The 17,428-nt window shown below is 44.3% G+C and overlaps 1 protein-coding gene across 1 annotated transcript in view; it reads right to left on the bottom strand.

Annotated features, from left to right (window-relative positions):
* Positions 1–17,428, bottom strand: part of ARL8A (ADP ribosylation factor like GTPase 8A) — a 58,983-nt gene that overhangs the window by 20,939 nt on the left and 20,616 nt on the right. The window lies entirely within an intron of this gene.

Raw genomic sequence — 17,428 nt, 5'->3', positions numbered from 1 at the left:
ACAATGAATGCAGGAAATGAGGCCATGTCAGTTCCTTGCATGGACAGCAAGCCTTGTGTCCAAATTTCAGAGGTTGGGAGCACTGAAACACAGTATTTATCTCTTTTGTGTTGTATTTAGCTTTAAAAAAAAAAAAGCCCAAAGGTCAGCTGAAACCATCTTAATGAGAAGTATGCTTTATTTAAAAAGTAAAATAAAAATACAAGTAAAAGCAATGCAAGCTTGTTCCTTAGCCTTATGGATATATTTTTATTTTATTTATTTTTTAATGGATATTTGCCTACTAAATAACCTGAACTCCATACCCATTCTGTACTTGGCTTCTTTGCAGACACAGCCAGTAAGACAAACTAATGTATGACAAGCTTCCTGAGAACACAACTTACATGCACCAGAACACATGACATGGGCTAAGAGCTAACAAAGAATAAAAGCTTTATGTTGTTTCTTTTGACAGATTTGCTTTGCACATACACCAGAAACCCATAGCCGGTATGTATCCGCCTCTTTCTCCATTTTGTCCCCTTAGCTTACATTTTCACCATTCCCTACACTTTTCTCCTGATACAAAATGCCTGCAGACACTGAAGGGGCTGAGAATAAGCCTTCCAGCTTTCATGCTGCCACAGTGATTTTCCATGAATTTACAAGGTTAAAAAAGGTCTGTAGCTCAGTGGCAGAGGAGATGCTTTACAAGTAGAAGATCCTCAGTAGAAGGTCCCCACATCTCTACCTCAAAGAACTTGGGCAGAAGAGCCAGAAAGCCCTCTGTCGGCATTCTTGGCGAGCTGCTGTCAATCAGAATAGACACATGGACCAAGGGCATGATGCAGCATAAGGAACCTTCATGGGTCCCTGTGTTTATTTCCTGACCTGATTCCTTAATCTATAGAGTGGAATATGGTGAGGAAATAAAATATTAATTTTTGAACACATGGAAGCTTAACCCACGAAGCAGCTAAATGCTAAATCAGACCATTGGTTCATGTAGCTAAGTATCGTCTGCTCGAACAGGAGTTCTCCGTTCTTCATTCTGAAGTTTGAACTTCTCTTCATTTACAGTAGGGGTGGGCAACCTTAAGTTTGTTGTTGTAATCACAGGTCATAACACAACATATCATAACATAGGCATAAAACATAATACATCATAGTTAAAGAAGAAGAATTCAGATGCTTAATAAAATGCAAATAAAATTATAACAATCTTAAATGGGAACACAGGAAGCTGCCATATACTGAGTCAGACCATTGGTCTATCTAGCTCAATATTGTTTTCACAGACTGGCAGTGGCTTCTCCAAGGTTGCAGGCAGGAGTCTCTCTCAGCTCTATCTTGGAGATGCCAAGGAGGGAACTTGAAACCTTCTGCTCTTCCCAGAGCGGCTTCATCCCCTGAGGGGAATATCTTACAGTCACCCATTCATATGCAACCAGGGCAAACCCTGTTTAGCTAAGGGGACAAATCATGCTTGCTACCACAAGACCAGATCTCCTCTCCTAACCATATGCCTAAACATAGTTATAAATCTAATGGGTACTAGGGCTAATCCTAAAACTACAACTTAGCCAGATATCTAGAAGGTTTAAGAGATACAATTTTCCTTCTAATTTTAAAAGACAACAAGGTGAAAACAACCACTTGATAACTAACATAGCGACATAACCACCAACAAGTAATTAACCCAATCAGATTCAGAAGCTGTGAATTTATCAGGAATCTGGCCCAGTGTTTATCCTCTTACTGCTTCATAAAAGGGGCAGTGTTACCAGTATGCTGATGATACCCAGATCTACTTCTCCATGTCAACATGGATTCTGTCACCAATGCTTTTTAATATCTACATGAAACTGCTGGGTGAGGTCATCAAGAGATTTGGTGCTGGGTGTTATCAGTATGTTGATGACACCCAAATCTACTTCTCATTTTCATCTTCAGGAAATGGCACTCATTCTCTAAATGCCTGCCTACGGGCAGTAATGGGCTGGATGAGGGATAACAAACTGAAGCTGAATCCAAGCAAAACGGAGGTGCTCACTGTGGGGGCTCAGAATCTGAGGGGTGAGTTAGTTCTGCCTGTGTAGGATGAGGTTACACTCCTCCAGAAGGAGCAGGAGCACAGCTTGGGAGTAGTCCTGGACCCAGGCTTCACCCTGGTATTGTTTTTACCGTGCTGTAAACCGCCCTGAGACATTTTGGAAGGGTGATATATACATCAAATAAATAACATCATCAGAACATGGCATAACCTCCTTAAATGACTGCCTGGAAGCAGTAATGGGCTAGATGATGGAGAATAAATGGAATCCAGATAAGATGGAGGTACTTATTGTGCAGGTTCAGAATTCCAGAGATTTTGATCTGTCTGTTTTAATGGGGGCCATACTTTCCTAAAAAGGAACAAGTATGCAGTCAAGGAGTGCTTCTGGATCCGAACCTCTCCCTGGTATCCCAGGTTGAGGCAGTGGCCAGAGGAGCTTTCTTTCAGCTTCGGCTGATACGCCAGCTGTGCCTGTTTCTTGTTTTGAGATGAACTACTCCAAAACAATGGTACATATGTTGGTAACCTCCAGACTTGACTTCTGCAATGCATTCTATGTGGGGCTGCATTTGTATGTAGTCCAGAAACTCCAGTTGGTTCAGAATGCAGCAGCCAGGTTGGTCTCCGGGTTATCTCTGAGACCAATTCTGAACCAGCTGTAGATTCTGGACTACGTACAAAAGCAGCCCCAGATGGAGCACATTACAGTAATCCAGTCTAGAGGTTACCAGAAGATGTACCACTGTTCTAAGTTTGTTCATCTCAAGAAACGGATGCAGCTGGCGTATCAGCAAAAGATGATAGAAAGCCCCTCTGGCCACCGCCTCAACCTGAGACACCAGGGAGAGGCTCGGATCCAGAAGCACCCCCAGACTGCGCACCTGTTCCTTCTGGGGAAGTGTGACCCCATCCAGAACAGGCAGATCAAAATCATCTCCCGAGTTTTGACCCTGCACAATAAGTACCTCCGTCTTATCTGGATTCAGCCTCAATTTGTTATCCCTCATCCAGCCCATTACTGCATCCAGGCAGGCATTTAGGGAAGTTATGCCTTCTCCCGATGAGGTTGACATGGAGAAATAGATTTGGGTGTCATCAGCATACTGATAGCACTCTGCACCAGATCTCCTGATGATCTCTCCCAGCAGTTTCATGTAGATGTTAAACAACATCGGAGACAATACAGAGCCCTGAGGGACACCATACAAGAGTTCAGATTTTGAAGAACAGTCTCCAAGGGACACCATCTGGAACTTGCCGAAAGGTAAGAGCAGAACCACTGCAAGGCAATGCCCCTCACTCCCAACCCCCTCAGATGCTCCAGAAGGATACTATGGTTGACACTGATAGTATCGAACGCCGCCAAAAGGTCCAAAGGGGCCAACAGAGTCACACTTCCTCTGTCCATTCCCAACTGGAGATCATCCATCAGGCTGACCAAGGCAGTCTCTACCCCATAGCCCACCCGAAAGGCAGTTTGAAATGGGTCTAGATAATCAGTTTCCTCCAAGATTGTCTGGAGCTGGGAGGCCACGATCCTCTCAATTACCTTGCCCAGCCAAGGAAGGTTGGAAACAGACCTGTAGTTACTCAACTCTGAGGGATCCAAGGCAGGCTTCTTCAGAAGTGGTCTAATAATTGCTTCCTTAAGACAAGGAGGCATCCTTCCCTTCCTCAGAGAAGCATTTATGATCTCTACCAGGCCTCCTACAACAACCCTATCTAAGAGAGCGCCTTCTTTTACATGATCCCCACCGCACGTTAAGGTCATCTGAGGTGGTCCGTCTCCAGTTGCCACCACTTCGTCTGTTGGCGACGCAGAGGCGGGCCTTCTCTGTAGCTGCTCCTGGGCTATGGAATGCACTCCCGGCAGAAATTCGTAATCTGAGATCATTGCTGTCCTTCAAGAGAGCCCTTAAAACGTACTTATTTGACCTGGCCTTCCAGAGTTTTTAAATGATTGTTTTAAACTGTTTTAAATTGTTGCCCTGATTTCCAGGGTTTTTAGCTGTTTTATTGGTTTTATTGTGTTTTAATAGTTTGATTTTAATTGTTAATTTGTTTTTAATTGTTTTTATCATGTTATGAACCGCCCTGAGCCGTATTGGAAGGCCGGTATATACCGTATTTTACGGGGTATAAGACGCACTTTTTTCCTTGAAAAATAACCGCCCAAATTCAGGTGCATCTTGTACTCCGGGGAGAAGTTGGAAGTTGGGCTTGTTGGGAAAGGGGGGGGAGGAGGAGGAGGAAGAAGGGCAAGCAGGGAGGATTCACTTCCTACCTCCCTTCCTCTCTCGCTGGGGCCTGCTGGGAGCGTCCTACTCAGCCCGCCCGCCGCCCCCTTCCCCAGGCTCCCTCCGGTTGCCACTCCGATGCTTCTGCAGTGAGAGAAGCTGCTGCCAAGTTGGGCTTGTCGGGAAAGAGAGGAGGGGGAGGAGGAGGAAGGGCAAGCAGGGAGGATTCGCTTCCCACCTCCCTTCCTCTCTCGCTGGGGCCTGCCGGGAGCGTCCTGGTCAGCCCGCCCGCCGCCCCCTTCCCCAGGCTCCCTCCGGTTGCCGCTCCGATGCTTCTGCAGTGAGGGAGGCTGCTGCCCGCCGGCGGCCCCGATGAACAACAACCAGCGGCTGCCGCCACGGGTCACCAACGTGGGCTCGCTGCTGCTCACCCCGCAAGAGAACGAAAGCAAGAGGACAGAGCGGGGCGCGGTGGAAGGGCTTGGAGGGGAGATGGAGGCGAGGGGAGAAGGAAAGCTCAGAGAAAGAAAGCTCAGAGAAGGAAAGCTCTCAAAAACTGGATTAAATTTAAGGTGCGTTGTATAGTCCGTAGCGTCTTATAGTCCGTAAAATACGGTAAATCTAATAAATAAATAAATAAATAAATAAATAAATAAATAAACCCCCCCCCGCCAGATAGTATAAGCCATGATGGGCAAGGGTCAAGAGAACAGGTGGTAGGCCGCACCACTCTAAGCAGCTTGTCCATGCCCTCAGGAGTCACAAACTGGAACTGATGCAACCTAACCACACAAGAGGAATCACTAGACACCTCTACATCAGACACTGAAGTAATTGCGGAGACTGAATCTAAGTCAGCCCGAATAATAGAGATTTTCCCCAGAAAGAATCCATCAAACACGTCACAGCAGGTAATCAATGGTTCCAGATTGTGATTCAAAGGAGGAAGGGCACATACTAGCCCTCTTACAACCCTGAACAACTCCGCTGGATGTGAATTTGTGGATACAATACAGACAGAAAAGAATTTCTTCTTTGCCACACATATTGCCTGAGTATAGATCTTCAAATGTATTCTGTGTTGCAACCTGTTGGATTAGAGCCAAGTCTTTCTCCATTTGCACTCTAGTCGTCTACCTTGCCGCTTCAGCCCCTGTAGTTCTTCTGTATACCAAAGGGCCAATTTTGCAGCGGGTTGGAGAGGATGCTTAGGCTCAATCATGTCTACTGCCCCAGCGAGTATTATGACCCCCACCGCCCACTGAGGTTATCTGGAGAGGTCCATCTCCAGTTGTCGCCAGTTCGGCTGGCAGCCACACAGGGACAAGCCTGCTCAGTTGCTGCCCCGATCCTCCCCATCTCTGACAATTTTTAAAAAGCACTTGAGAACCCACATCTTCAGCCAAGCTTTTTCAGCTTTTTAAATTTTCAAGTTTTAATTTGTTTTTAATTTTTAGATTGCCTAAATTGTTTTAAGATTTTTGTGTATGTTTTAACTTGTTTTATGTTGTTGTTAACCGGCCAGAGATGAAAGTTTGGGGCAGCTTACAAATCTGACAGACAGACAAACAAACAAAATCAATCCTCCACTTGTCCCTGACTGCTGCTGTTGAACTACAATGTCCATCATCGTCAGCCACAATTTAATGTAGCTGGGAATGATGGGAGTGTTAGTTCAACAGCAGCTAGAGCGCCAAGGTTCCAGTGAACCAGAGTTCACCAGAGTACAAGCCCTATTCACTAGAAAAAAGCTTTCTGGAGATGAAATTGTGTTCATAATATAATATATTACACATAAAGGACCCAAACAATAGTTGCAATCACTCAAGGAAATACTACATATATACAGGAAATGTGTGCTCAGTTGAACTCAATGGTCTCTGGAAAGGAGGTTCAGAATGTTTCACTGTCAAAATGTTTTGACTCAAAATGGGCCATTTTTAGCTTGAAACAAAACAATCAAATTTCTGTTCAAAATGTTTCAACATTCTGAGCACCATTTTGGAGACCAGTTTTTCCCTTGCCAAATGCTATTCTGGCACTGGCTCCCGAATGGCTTGCAATCTCCTTGGTTGGCTTGTTATTATACAAATCAAGTGTCACGGGCAACTGTGCCCCAATTGGGGGGAGCCCAAGGAGGGAATTTCAGAATGTACTGAAAAGGACTGGGAGGCAGAGATAGCCCTTATAGTGTGCTTTTCTTGAAGAGTATACATCAGGATGGAAGCAAGGAAGGTTTGATTTTGTGGTTTTCTCAGCACTGAGTATAATATGTTGCATTATTGAAGCCATTAACTAGCTGGTTTTGCTTAATCTCAGAATGACAAAGGGAGAACTTGGGTGCCCGTCTTCCTTGAGTTGTGGTTTGTTTTGTTTGTGAGATAGTGTTGTGGTGAGAAATGCACAGTGGCATCTGCGTGCGTGCGTGCAATATTTCTTGGCGATTGCTATGAGCAGCTCCATGTCTGGCCTTGTGTTTCACTCACTGCTCTGCAATCTGCATTGAAAGATGCAAGTCAAAATGTGGCTCTAGTTGCTTTTATAACTATACTTGCCGCTAAGGGTGCTGCTGTGGCAGGTGATGCAATGCCAGGAAATAAGGAGTCGTGTGTGTGTATGCACACACAACTTCTGCCAATGATGTTACTGCTGAGCAGGCACTGTGGCTGGAAGTGGATTCTGGGTCATTGATTCTTATTTGACTATTTTTGGACTGCGTTGAAAATGTGTGTTCTGTGTTGGGAGGGACAGATTCCCTTTTACTGTGTGCTTCTGCAGTGTTTTTCAAGGTAGGAATGCAAAATTGCAATGCAAAACTTGTGTGCAGTGCTGAGTGTAGCTTGTTCCGGCCATAGAGAACAATGGGGAAACTTGAAACACCCTTTTGAGCTCCATGGGTAGTTCCTAGGAGTAGGCTGGGTGGTAGGGCATGATGGATGCTACCTACCAACCAACCCACAAAAAGACATAAGAACAGCCCTGCTGGTTAAGGCCCAAGGCCCATCTAGTCCAACATCATGTTTCACACAGTGGCCCACAAGATGACGCTGGAAGCCACAGGCAGAAGTTGAGGGCATGCCCTCTCTCCTGCTATTACTCCCTGGCAACTGGTACTCAGAGGCATCCTGCCTCCGGGGCTGGAGGTGGCCTATTGCCCCCCAACTAATAGCCGTTAATAGACCTCTCCTCCATGAAGTTTTCCAAACCCCTCTTAAAGCCATCCAGGTTGTTGGCTGTCACCACATCTTGTGGCAGAGGATTACACAAGTTGATTATGTGTTGTGTGAAAAAGTACTTCCATTTGTTGGTCCTAGATTCCCTGGCAATCAATTTCATGGGATGACCCCTGGTTTAGTGTTATGGGAGAGGGAGAAAAAATTATCTCTATCCACTTTCTCCACACCATGCATGATTTTATAGACCTCTATCATGTCTCCCCACAGTCTTTTTTCTAAACTAAAATCCCCCAGGTGTTGTAGCCTTGCCTCATAAGGAAAGTGCTCTAGACCCTAGTGCTCTAGGAATGAGCAAGTGGGTGATCTTTAACACTTTTAACCTTTTCCTCAAACCCCCATAGGATCCTATGGGGGCTTGGGGGAAAGGTTAAAAGTTTGTTTAAAATCATCCACTTGCTCCTTTCTTTTGTGGATTGGGTGGTAGGTAACATCCATCATGCCCTACCACCCAACCCACTCTGGTGCTCCTAGGAGCTACCCATGGGGAACAAAGGGGTGATTCGAGTTTCCTCATTGTTTTCTATGGTCGAAACATTTCAAGTTTTGTTCCGTCGAAACAACTGGTTCAACCACTGTTTCAACAGAACGTTTTACATTTCATTTCAAACTCGAAACAAAAACGCAAGATTCATTTTGTGCACACCCCTAGCCTCCAGTACAGACATAATCTCAAACAATGGCATTTTGCCAAATCTTCACAGAGAACAAACAGAAATATAAAATGTAGTCTGTGCTGTGCAAAGCCAGCATTATTCCAGATATTTCCGGCATACAATGCGTTGCAACATTGGATTTGTGGATGTCAGAAGACCTTAGAAATCCATGTATCTATCTGTCAGCAGAATTCAGTCCACTGTTGTTATTTTTCAGTGATTTACAATCTTAAGATCACCAACATTCTCGAACTTCTCTTGCTTTTAATCTGTACTGCAAAGTTTTACGAGCTCGCAAGTCTCTAGCTACTCAGCTCAAGTCTAACTGTCAGCAATGAATTTATGTAACTCTCTGATTAAAAGAAAAGTGCTTTTAGCCATTGGCTTTCCAAGATATGACACATCAGCAAATTCCAGGATTACCAGACTCTTAAAGATTTTGCACTGGAAATGATAAAGTTTCTCCCCTAGCTTTCCATTTTAAAAGGCATATCCTGATACTTGTCAAAGAGAGAATAATACAGTGCTCAAAAGTAACATGCTTTTGAAGGTCAACTTATACAGTCTGCGCCTGGGATTTAACATACCTTGCTATTATATTCCTTGGTTTCTTTTCTCAGACCTATGAAAGAACTGCTAGGATGACTGAAGTATCCTCTTATTCTGATCTACTGCTCTTCCAAAATAGTAGCATGTCAGTATTACTCGACGTATTTTGGAGTTACAGACACATACACACTCTCACACTTGTAATTCCAAAGTGTGGAGATAGGCAAGCCATTTAGAGCAGGGATGGGCAGAAGGTAAATCAGGATCTACTGGTACATTACTTGATGATTTGCTGATGACTGGGAAGGGATTTCACTTCCAGTTGTTCAGCAGCAGCAAAAAAGGACATGTTTCTTCTAAATTATGAAGTTAAATCCTTAATCTCTAGTAACTCAGATCTAGATTTATATAAACAGGATATTCCAGTGTATGGCTCATGATGTGCAATAAATAACTGGTTTTGTCCCAAGCAGTCATTCTGCATCTGGCTCCACCCCTGCAGTACCATTTTGTACCCAATTCTGTTCGATGGTCTTTCATTTTCTAATTTTTTAAAAAAAGTATAAAAAATATGTATGCCCCGCCCCTCCAGTACAATATTGCTTGTGGCAGTTCACAACACTGAAAGTAATATAAAGTTTAAAACAACAAAAACAAAACACAGCATAGTATAAAATCAATTAAAACAACCCCAATTAAAAATGAAACAAGATAAAATGAAATAAAAATTCCATCAATCTATAATTAAAATATTTTTTACATCTCTCTAAACAGATGGGTTTTGAGATCTTTTTTCCAAAAACTGCTACGGGAGGGAGCATGGCAAACTTCTTCTGGGAGGGTATTCCATAGCCAAGGGGCCACAACTGAAAAGGCCCCATCACTTGTCTCCACCAACTGAATCTTGAAGGGCCCTGATAGATTTGTGTTGGTGAATGTGGTCTGACAGTGCAGATCCCACAAGTCTGATTTAGAGAAATGGATCCCACTGGGGTGCTGAAGATACTGGCTAACATGATGGGCAGCTCTCCATCCATGGTAGGAACCTGCCAGGGCTGCTATGAACTTCAAAGGCAGCCCCTAACTATGTAGTGATGGGGTTGTTGAAGAATGATTTTAAACTGCTTCTGGGCAGCAGCACAGCACTGCTCTCCAGCATCACAGAGGGCTGCCTATCACGTCAGCCACTGCCTTGAATGGAGACTTTTAAGAGCAGCAGGTAAAGCTCTTTCAATATACATACTGGAAAACTGCTTCCTTACCCATTGTAGCTGGAGTAAGCTGGACCCAACGACTTGGGTCCAGGCTACTTAAGAGAGCGCCTCCTTTGTCATAAACATAAGAACAGCCCTGCTAGATCAGGCACAAGGCCCATCTAGTCCAGCATCTTGTTTCACACAGTGGCCCACCAGATGCCTCTGGGGAGCCCACAGGCAAGAGGCATGTGCATGCCCTCTCTCCTGCTGTTAACAGACCTGTCCACCATGAATCTGTCTAAGCCCCTTTTAAAACCATCCAAGCTGGTGGCCATCACCACATCCCATGGCAAAGAATTCCATAGATTAATTATGCACTGTGTGAAAAAGTACTTCTTGTCAGTCCTAAATTTCCCAAACTTCAGTTTCATGGGGTGACCCTTGGTTCTCGTGTTGTGAAAGAGGGAGAAAATGTTATCTCTGTCCACGCTCTCCACTCCATGCATAATTTTATACACTTCAATCATGTCTCCCCATAGTCACCTCTTTTCCAAGGTAAAGAGCCCCAGATGCTGTAACCTAGCCTCATAGGGAAGGTGTTCCAGGCCCATGATCATTTTGGTTGCTCTATTCTGCACCTTTTCCAGTTCTACAATATGCTTCTTAAGATACAGTGACCAAAGCTGTACGCAGTACTCCAGATGTGGCCACACCATTGATTTGTATAAGGGCATTATAATATTAGCATTTTTATTTTCAATCCCCTTCCTAATTATTCCTAGCATGGAATTAGCTTTTTTCACAGCTGCCGAGCACTGAGATGACACTTTCAATGAGCGGTCCACCAAAACCCCAAGGTCTCTCTCCTGGTCCGTCACCAACAGCTCTGACCCCAACAGCATATATGTGAAGTTGGTGTTTTTTGCCCCAATGTGCATCACTTTACACTTGCTTACACTGAACCACATTAGCCATTTTGTCCCCCAGTTCCCCAGTTTGGAGAGATCTTTTTGGAGTTCCTCACAATCCGTTGTGGATTTTACTACCCTAAATAGTTTAGTGTCATATGCAAATTTGGCCACTTCGCTGATCACCCCAACTTATAGATCGTTTATGAACAAGTTAAAGAGCACTGGTCCCAGTACCAATCCCTGGGGGACCCCACTTCCTACCTCCCTCCATTGTGAAAACTCTCCATTTATTCCTACTCTGTTTCCTGTCCTTCAACCAGTTACCGATCTACACATGAACCTGTCCCCTTATTCCATGACTGCTAAGTTTACACAAGAGCCTTTGGTGGAGAATTTTATTAAAAGCTTTTCAGAAGTCCAAGTATGACCATGACTATGACTGTGTCTACCAGATCACCTTTATCCACATGCCTGCTGACACGCTCAAAAAACTCCAGAAGATTAGTGAGGCAAGACTTTCCCTTGCAGAAGCCATGCTAGTTCTCCTTCAACAAGGCCTGTTCTTCTATATGCTTAACAATTTTGTCCTTAAGTAGGCTTTCCATCAATTTACCCAGCACTGAAGTTAAGTTGACTGGCCTGTAATTTTCCAGATCTCCCCTGCATCCCTTCTTGAAAATTGGAGTCACACTGGCTTTCCAGTCCTCTGGTACAGAGCCCGATTGTAAGGACAAGTTATATATTTTTGCTAGATCGACAATTTCACATTTGAGTTCCTTCAGAACTCTTGGGTGGATGCCATCTGGGCCTGGCAATTTGTTAATTTTTAGCTCTTCAAGACAGTTTAGAACATCCTCCCTTGTCACTCAAATTCACCCAGTTCCCCAGCCACTAAACCTGAAAAACTCAGTTCTGGAGAGGTTATATGGTCAGTATACTCCGTCGTGAAGACAGATGCAAAGAACTCATTCAGCTTCTCTGCAACTTCCTTAATAATCCCTTTCACAGCCTCATCATCTAAGGGTCCAACCGCCTCCCTGACAGGTTTTCTACTTCTGATATATTTAAAGAAGTTTTGTTATTCCTCTTGACACTTCTAGCTATATGCTCCTCAAACTCTCTCTTTGCATCCCTTATTACAGTGGGTATAGGAAAGAATCACCCCCTTTGATAGACCTTAAATTCTGGTTCCCTTACATCCTGAAATGAAAACACAAAGAAAATTCCCTTCACCAGCTGTACTTATCCAATGCAACCTATAACATCCAACTGAAAAACATCACAATTACAGTCCAGAAAAAGTGTCAGAAATAAAAAACAAGATTTACCGAGATTGAAAAAGGATCACCCCCCCCCATGTCAATATTTTGTTGAACCACCTTTTGCTTTAATAACAGCCTTGAGTCTGTTGGGATACTTCTCTATCAACCTTGCACATCTAGACGGAGCAATATTTGCCCACTCCTCCATACAGAACTGTTCAAGTTCGGTCACATTGGATGGTAGGTGTTGGTGGACTGCTATCCTCCCTGGATCCGGTCGGCCCTCCAAACTGGATGGAAGAGCAAGGAGGAAACTGGTAAGAGAGGTTACCAAGAGGCCAATGGCCACTCTGAAGGAGTTAAAGGACTTCATGGCAAAGAGTGGTTGTTCTGTGCATGTGACAACAATTTCACGAGCGCTCCACAGATGTGGCTTGTTCGGGAGGGTCGCAAGGAGAAAGCCACTTCTCAAGAAAGGCCACATTAAAGCTCGTTTGAGCTTTGCCAGAAGGCACCTTGAAGATTCTGATGCCAAATGGAAAAAGGTCTTATGGTCAGATGAGACCAAGATTGAACTATTTGGCCTCAACACCAAACAGTACACCTGGCGTAAATCCAACGCAGCTCACCATCCACAACACACCATACCTACAGTGAAGCATGGAGGTGGCAGCATCCTGTTGTGGGGGTGTTTCTCTGCCTCAGGGACTGGGGCTCTCGTTAGGGTAGAAGGAAAAATGGATGGGGCAAAATACCGTCAGATTCTGGAAGAAAACCTGCTACCCTCTGCCAGACAGTTGAGGATGGGCAGAAGATTCACCTTTCAATATGACAACGATCCGAAGCACACAGCAAAATTGACCACACAGTGGCTGAAGGAGAAAAAAGTGAACGTCCTCATGTGGCCCAGTCAGAGCCCAGACCTAAATCCCATAGAAAATCTGTGGAGAGATTTGAAGATAGCAGTCCACCAACACCCACCATCCAATGTGACCGAACTTGAACAGTTCTGTATGGAGGAGTGGGCAAATATTGCTCCGTCTAGATGTGCAAGGTTGATAGAGAAGTATCCCAACAGACTCAAGGCTGTTATTAAAGCAAAAGGTGGTTCAACAAAATATTGACATGGGGGGGGGTGATCCTTTTTCAATCTCAGTATTTCTTGTTTTTTATTTCTGACACTTTTTCTGGACTGTAATTGTGATGTTTTTCAGTTGTATGTTATAGGTTGCATTGGATAAATACAGCTGGTGAAGGGAATTTTCTTTGTGTTTTCATTTCAGGATGTAAGGGAACCAGAATTTAAGGTCTATCAAAGGGGGTGATTCTTTCCTATACCCACTGTATGTCCTTGCATTTCTTTTGCCAGAGTTTATGTTCCTTCCTGTTCTCTTCATTTGGGCAGGATTTCCATTTTCTGAAGGAAGTCTTCTTCCATTTTATAGCTTTCCTGACTCTACTTATTAGCCACGCTGGTGTCCTCCTGGACTTGGTGCTACCTTTCCTCCTTCTTGGTATACATTCCAACTGTTCTTCTAGTACTGTGCTAAGTTCCATGCTTTCTGGAGTGATTTGACGCTCCTGACTTTCCCTTTCAACTTCATTACCAGTCCCTTCATTTTTGAGAAGTTTCCTCTTCTGAAGTCCAACGCATCTTTGTTGGACTTCCTTCACAATTCTCCACTCGCATATATGCTGAATTGGATTACACTATGGTCACTGCTACCCAATGGTTCTGCAACTCTTAACATCTCACACCAGGTCCTGGGCACCACTCACGATTAAATCCAAAGTCGCCATCTCTCTGGTTGGTTCCACGGCTAACTGTTCTACGGCACAGTCATTTAGCACGTCTAGAAATTTTGGGCTCTCTGTCATTACCTGAATGTGAATTTACCCGGTCTATGTGTGAGTAGTTGAAATCACCCATTATTACTGCTCTGCCTCTTTTTTACGCCTCTCTTATTTGTTTCTCCATTTCCAGGTTACTCTCAGCACTTTGATCCGGAGGGCGATAGCACATCCCTAGTAACACATTTCCTTTCAGTCTTCATAGTGTTACCCATAATTCTGTGGAAGACTGTGGTCCACCTAGGTTTTCTAGCTTATTGGAATCTATCCCTTCTTTGCTATACAGTGCCACTCCTCCCTCAATCCTCCCCTCCCTGACCCTTCTATAGAGTTTATATCCAGGAATAATTGTGTCCCACTGGTTCTCACCATTCCACCAGGTTTCTGTTACACCCACTATATCTATGTTTTCATCAGTAACCAAGCACTCCAGCTTATCCATCTTGGCTCAGAGGCTTCTGGCATTGGTATACAGACACCTATACCTGGTCCTTCACCTGGTGTTGGTGTGTGCTATCCCCCTTACAATCATTTGACCTATTTGGCAAGGTGTCCTATGTTTCCTTCTGCTCAATTCCTGGCTCTACTCCGTCCCCTTCTGGTTTATCCAAAACATGTTCACCCTCACACCTTAGGGGATTTTGCCGGCCGAAGCAGGTACCACCCTGTTCCCGCCGGCAATCCCCCAGGCGTCATTTTAAAAGCTGCTATGCAACCTTGATTTTTAGTGCCAGCAGTCTGGTCCCATTCTGGTTCCAGTGGAGCCTGTCCCTTTTGTACAGGCTTAGCTTCCCTCAAAATGTATCCCAGTGCCTAATGAATCTAAACCCCTCCTCCCGGCACCACCATCTCATCCACACATTGAAACCCCTCAGCTCCGCCAGTCTCGCTGTCTCTGCACGTGGAACAGGTAGCACTTCTGAAAATGCTACCCTGGAGGTCCTGGACTTCAGTATGCTACCTAGCAGCCTAAATTTGGCTTCCAGGACCTCCCAACTCTATTTCCTAACATCGTTGGTGCCAATGTGCACCATGACAGCTGACTCCTCCCCAGCACTGTCTACCTAGATTCAGTGTGATGTCCACAACTTTCACACCAGGCAGGCAAGTAAGCGTGCAGTGTACACGTGGGTCACAGACCCATCTCTCTCTATGTCTATCTCTCTCTCTAATATTGAAAAGCCCACTACTAAGAGGCCCCCACCCCCTGGAAGAGTATCCTCTGTGCAAGAAGATATGGGTGCATCACCCAAGGAAGGGGTCCCTGCTAAGGGAGTGTCTTCCTCAGACCCTCATTCTCCATGACAGAAGGGTCGTCAGCATGGGAGTGGGATGCCTCTACCACATCCCTGAGGGTCTCATCCACACACCCCTCTGCCTCCCTGAGCTTCTCCAGGTCAACCACCTTGGCTTCAAGGGAACGAACTTGTTCCCTGAGAGCCAAGAGCTCTTTGCACTGAGCACACACCCATGACTTCTGCCCCTCAGGCAGATAGTCATACATGCAACATTCTGTGCAATACCCTGGGAAGTGGCCCCTCCCCTGCTGGCATTCTACCTTCATAACTAGTTTTACTGGCTATTTAGAGTACATGGGGTTTGAAGCTAGGTACTGGGTACAGTTGTCAGTAATTAATGGTTTTTACTTTTGTTCTCCAAGAAAATTACAAAGGTTGGGTAAACCCTACCACCTGTTACGATCTTCTGGAGAGGTACAGTTACGGTTGCCACCAGCTCATTTGGTAGCAACTCAGGACCCCTGTGGCTGCCCCAGGGCTTTGGAATATGCTCCCTGCTGAAATAAGAGCATCTCTTCCTCTCTTTTCAGGAAGACCCTCAAAATTATTTTAATAACTGTTTTATACAATTGTTTTTATTGTGTCTCTTATATTTTAATCTGTGTTGACTTTTAAATATTTTAAATTTTGTATTCCTCCTAGAGATGTACATATCAGGAAGTATAAAAATGTAATATAATATAATATAAATAATGATTTCACAGTTAAAGCAGAAATTTCTGCCTGACCAATAGGAGTTTCTCCTTGTCACAATGTCATACAAGCCAAGGTAACCAGCAGACACAAGTAAGAACCCTGGCATCAACTGAGAAGGAGGTCCCACGTGTATTCATTCTGCTTTTAAAATGTTCAAATTTATATAGTTTGATTTATTTTATTTTATTTATTTATTTACATTTTATATCCCGCTCTTCATCCAAGGAGCCCAGAGCAGTGTACTCCATACTTAAGTTTCTCCTCACAACAACCCTGTGAAGTAGGTTAGGCTGAGAGAGAAGTGACTGGTCCAGAGTTACCCAGCAAGTATCATGGCTGAATGGGGATTTGAACTCGGGTCCCCCTAGTCCTAGTCAAGAACTCTAACCACTACACCACGCTGGCTCTTGCTGTTTTGCACACAGCTGAAGTAAATTAAGTGCAGGAACAACATAAAACATCAGTCTTTTTGTTAAGAACTTAGAAAGCACACCTTGTCCAGAAGTAGGGAGAGCCAGTGTGATACAGTAGATAAGAGCACTGAATTTCAAGCCAAGAAATCTGGGTTCAAATCCCTGCTCATCCATGAAGCTCACTAGAGGGTCTTGCATAAATTCACCATCTCTCTGCCTAACCTTCCTTACTGGGTGGGTGCAACAGCCCCAAGTATTCCCTTCTTGGAGGATTCAAATAAGATTAATAAATGGTCTAAAATCTATACCTAAGAGGTTCACCAGGAAAGTGAGGGGAGTTCGTGCTCCATGTCCTCAGAAGGTCTTGCCTGATTACAACTGCAACATTGGTCTTGTGTTCAGAGGACTCCCAAGATTCTATATTCTTTGTAGTCTGGCTTTCCTAAGACTATACACCTCACAAAAAAGCTGCACTGTTGGCATTGCTTTCCCACCTCTGTCTTCAAAAGCTGGCTTCCCCCACCCACCCCATCATCATCATGTATTTGTTTCAAAACATGTATATGCCCATGCTTGCTGCAAAGAGGCAGCCCAAGGCACCTCACATCAGAATGAAAAAACAAACAAAAACAAAAACCACTTCAAAGTAGAAAGAAGCAGCAAAATACTGCTTCAGCTTGGGAAATGCTAAAGCAGGTATTAGAACACAGTGCAAGAACCTGTTGGGCCACAAGTTGGACAGTGACCAAGATACTCTTTTATATGACTGCAAGGGCAACAGTAAGGCACTTGCAGACCTCCGTTCAGAATATTTTGGTCCCTGGGTCTGTCACTTGACACACAAGGTTTTGAGCATGAAATCGTGGTGCTCCCATGTCATTAAGGAGTGGAAAAGACTCTGGCCTTCATTTTGGAACAGTTCATATACATGTATTGCAAGATCCTCCTACTGTTAAGCAGAGTGCTATTGTACAGACAGCATATGCCTGAGATTTGCTGGACAGCACAACTTATCTTTTCTTGCCAGCAAAACTTTGTGTTCAGGTATCAACGTGGCAAGAAAGGTCAAAACCAACCCAATTTGTGGC

Source organism: Hemicordylus capensis, chromosome 4, assembly GCF_027244095.1.
Source record: "Hemicordylus capensis ecotype Gifberg chromosome 4, rHemCap1.1.pri, whole genome shotgun sequence".
Lineage (NCBI taxonomy): Eukaryota > Metazoa > Chordata > Lepidosauria > Squamata > Cordylidae > Hemicordylus > Hemicordylus capensis.
The sequence above is the reverse complement of the archived record's forward strand: the minus strand, read 5'-3'. Positions and strand labels throughout refer to the sequence as shown.